The following is a 4,555-nucleotide window of genomic DNA, read 5'->3' as shown; positions in this document are numbered from 1 at the left end:
AAGAAAATTGCAGGGAGGGAAAAGCTTGTTCATGTCCAGACCGGAGAGTCCACACTGGCTGCTGCTTTAAGTTTGCTTTGAAGATGTAGCACATTGCTCTGCATGCTGAACGATAACAGCAATGGCCAGCTCTAATTAGTAGCCTTTCTAATAGCCCTGGAGCACTGGAAAAGAACAGGCTTAGAAAGGAACGGACGGAAGAGAAACCACATCTCGCTCCGATCAGTCTGGAGCCACATTCCTCACCTGGTCATCACCCTTAGGTGCAGGGCAATGAGGGGATGCAAGAAATCAACTGCTTGCTGCCAAGAATAGAGACGGGCCAGGCAGGCCCCTCAATACAGCACTGGAGGGAAGAGCCGTGTCGGTAAATAGAGCCCGGAGAGTCAGTAGAAGGAGAAGGGAGGCAGCTGCATCTTGCACAACACGGGGCCACCCCTTGTTTTCCAGGGAGTGCTAGGATTCAAACCGTGCCAGTCACACACCCCTTGCCAGCGGGGGCCAGCTTTAACAGAGCATGGACACAGCCGGCAGTTGCTGCCCTCCTTATCTCGACAGTACCTGGAGATAAGAGAGGAGAGGTGCCCAGGGGGGTTGCTGGCCCTGGTCAAGGTAGCTGCTGCCTCCTTAGAAACAGATTTCCTGCTCCCTCCTCCTACGTTCACCAAGAACCAGGCTCCGCCAATAAGTGAGGTCCATTCATTCTCCTTGATGGCAGCAGGAGCTGGGTCTGCGATCTGCCCCCTGCCAGCTGAGCGGGCAGCTTCAGGGCAGGGGTCCAGTGACAACTGCCCCGAGGCAGGATTTGCGTTGACATGATGCAGGCTGTAGATCCGCCCACCTCTGTGAGTGCAGCTCCAAAGGCTGGGTCTGGGGCACAGCAGTCCTGGACAGTGTGTAGCCCCTCGCAGAAAGGCACCCAGGTGGCAACTAAGATGAAGCAAATGGGGCATGAGGCCAGAGCCGTACAAAGCAATGCAAGAAGTGCCACAAGCCTGGGGAGTTATGAGGAGGGGTGGGGCAACTGGCCACAGGGAGGTCCGTGGATAAGCCCTATCCTGAGGGAATCCAGAGCTCACCAGGAAACCGGGCCCTCAAATGTGTCCTGGGCCCAGGCAAGTGATACATAGCAGAGTCACCGGAACAGGCTGCGTTTGCAACAGAGCTGGGAAGACAAAGCCAGTGTGCAGGTAGGTCAGAGCTTCCCTTCCCCTGCAGAGAGCTGTACCGGGACCAAGGAGCACCCTCTCCCTGAGAGCCGCAGCCTCGGGACACCGTGGCACCCCACAACTTTGAATGAAACCCGCTGGCTGCATCACTGGGACCGAAGCTGCCCGAGCCGAGGGCTGGAGCTGGGAGGGGTAGCTGGAGGGCAGGGAGGTTGGTAGGAAATACATCCCAGCAGGGTTTGCCAGGACCACAGCTCCCACCCATGCAGCCAGCGGCATGTCCAACTGCAGCCAGCGTCTGCTGCTTTGGAGGGAAGCAAAGCCCTGCCCTGTGGCATCCAGTTGACACCCTTCAGACCAGAAAGGCCCTTATTCCGGCCCCCACCTCCCACAGGCCCTTGCCTAGGCAAGGAGGAGTCAGTCCTGGCCTTGCCCTGCCCCATCAAAGCCAGAGGAAGTACCTTTCAAAACTCCCTACCCTACATACAGCGAGCCTAGCCCCATCACAGATGGTACCAGCCACACTTCACACTAAGGTCCCGTTTCTTTGTAGCTTTAGGTCCTTTCTAAATGGTCGGTCAGACCGTGCAGATCCCTGCCAGGTACGTTGCTTGTGGCCTTCCTGATGTGGCTGCTTGCTCCCTGCCCCACTCGCTTCTGCAACGCACGTGCAATACGGGTTTCTTTGCCAGCTGTTGACCCTTTGCATGAAGAGTGACTGAAGTATTGTGGAAATAGCTCTGGAAGTATTGTGGAAAGGCTACAGGGATTGGGTCAAGTGTCACTCCCCTGGGGCTTCCCCTCCTGGGGCTGGAGGTGCCGTCTCGTGGTACCTCGAACCCAGCGCTACAAGGCACTTGGGCAACAGGCGAACAACCTGACATCCTCCCAGCTTGAAAGGGCCCCTCACATGTACGTGTGCACAGACTGGCAACACTTGTGCATTTCTCCTTGCTCCTCTACCCCGCCTCCCATTCCCTATGTCCTCATTTGTGCCGCACTTAAAAGACGTTCAATAAAAAGGGCAGTAGCCAAGGGACGGTGGAGGCTGGATCTCTCCCCCACATACAACAGCACAACCTTATCCAGCCCTTCAAAGACATCTCAGCCTTTTATCCCTGCATTTAATCGATTGACTCTGCTCTTCCCGCGCAGATGGCAGAACCGGCTCATTCTCAGAGCTGCCCCTGGGGAACACAGCAAGTTTACAGCCTCGCTGCAGACAGAAACCTGCCCACAGCCCCACCCCGCATGGCATGATACACTCACTGGCCCCCACTTGCTTCCGCCCCACAGCTGGCCAGCTGCCCTGTAAAAAGTACCCCCTGGTGCCACAAGCCACAGAGGGCAGACAGGGACGTTTTCACCTCACCCACAATTTCTGCTTAGCACTGGTCCACCTCTGTAAACCCAGGACTTCATCCAGGTGTGGGCTTCCCCCCTGTACATCCCCGCACTCTCACACAGACTTATGCAGGGATGTCAACACTTTTCATTTATCTCTATCCCACTGCAAGGGACTTTAACCCTTTGGAGACGCACCTAGAAGACCCAGAGGGCAAAGAGGGCGAGAAGGGAAAGCACCAAGCACTGCCAGAGCCAACAAACAGCAGGGACGCTCTGATGCAGGTGCTACTCAGAGTCCAACCTGAGGAAGTGGCCCTGCCTTTAAGCTGTGCTGACCTGGCATTCAGTGAGTATCAAAACAAAGGCAGCTCACACACCAGAGTGGTAGCTATGGGGTGTGAGGTTCAGCCACTTCCCTTTAGCTTTAGGCACAGACCTGGAGTGTCCAAATACCTGCTTTGTCCATAACGGGCCAGTCCCAAGCGACTCCTTAAACTCCAAAGCCAGGAGGGAGATAGCCGTGGGCTGCGCCCATCTCTACCCAGCATGTGAAGCTCTGCAGCTGCCTCTCGGAGGGGAATCCCAGACCTAGTCCAACCCCTTCCAAGCCCCAGCCCTGCAGGCTGCCTGGTAGCTGGAACCCTACCCCCAAAAGCAGCTCACATATGCTCCCAGCCTCCTGGAAGCCTCTTTGCTCTGGACCCCACATAGCAACTACAGCCAAGACCCTGCCTGTTCCCAGCCCAAACAACAACTGCGAAGTCAGACCCGGACACTTGGGTTTACCTTGACTCCGGAGGCTGCGGTGTCCACCGATGCCAAGGAACAAGGGGACTCAACAGCCCACAGGGAGAAAGGGCTCCAAGGTAGAAAGGCTGGAAGCAAAGCAAGGGAGGCTCCCAGCAGCAGGAGAAGGCAGGGTGGGAGGCAAGTGGTAACAGCCTCTCTCCTCTCCCGGTAGAGCCGCCTGCGAAAATAGTAGTGTCCAAATGCTGGAGGGACGGGGAGGCTGATAAGCGAGGTCTGAAATCTGAAACGGCAGGTTGGCTCCGTCATATATAAACACACACACGCCTGCACACACACACACACACACACACACACACACCCATTCACTGCCTCTCTCACGCCACCCCTGCATGCTTCCTTGGTAACATGAGGCAGCCCTCTAGCTGCACCACGGGGAAACTATCTGCTCAATGAAATTCAATGGGGGAGAAAGAGAAGGAGAGACCTGTCAAAAAGCAGATCCACCCCCGTCTCTCCCATCTCCATTCTGTAGTGACAGCCCCCGAAACACGCTGGCAAGGAGCAAAAATAAAACCCGACGCCTGCTTTATCTTGCGCTTCTGCGGGAGCGGGTGTATTTTGATATTCTCTACAGAAAGCCAATTCCAGCACCTCGGAGGAAAATTATGCCACTCTTGCACCTGTAGCTTGCATAGTGCTTTCAAAGGAGATAAGGACTGGCACTTTCATTCACCAGATGGGGAAACTGAGGCACAGATACAACTCCTCAGCTATCCAGGTGGCAAATGGCACAGCTGAGAATAGCCCCCGGAGCCCCACATAAAAGAGCAGATGAAACAAATGCACCAACAGATTTATAAATCTGCTCAACTACCCAGTTACAGAAAGAGGCTCGACTACACAGAGTTATTCTGGATTAGCGGCCAGTGGGAGCACTCATCAGTGGAGCTCAGAGGGTCCTACTCCGCATGAGTTTAGAAGGGGAATCATGAACCAGAGCTCAGTGGAAAACATCTGGGCAGCATCATGCACAGGGGTGGGCAAAATGCAGCCCGCAGGCCAGATGTGGCCCTCCAGGCCATTCTATCCAGCCCACGGGGCCCCTAAAAAATTTAGAAAATTAATATTTATCTGCCCCTGGCTGCCTGTCATGCGGCCCTCAATGGCTTGCAAAAACTCAGGAAGCGGCCCTCCGCCCCTGATCTTGCACGTGCGGTTTCCAGACCAGCTCGGGACCCAAGCTGCACAGCCCTTCCAAAGCCTTGGCTCTGCTTGGAGCTTCTGACTCC

The sequence above is a fragment of the Alligator sinensis genome, unplaced genomic scaffold (assembly GCF_000455745.1).
Source record: "Alligator sinensis unplaced genomic scaffold, ASM45574v1 scaffold1322_1, whole genome shotgun sequence".
In the NCBI taxonomy this organism is placed as follows: domain Eukaryota; kingdom Metazoa; phylum Chordata; order Crocodylia; family Alligatoridae; genus Alligator; species Alligator sinensis.
The sequence above is the reverse complement of the archived record's forward strand: the minus strand, read 5'-3'. Positions refer to the sequence as shown.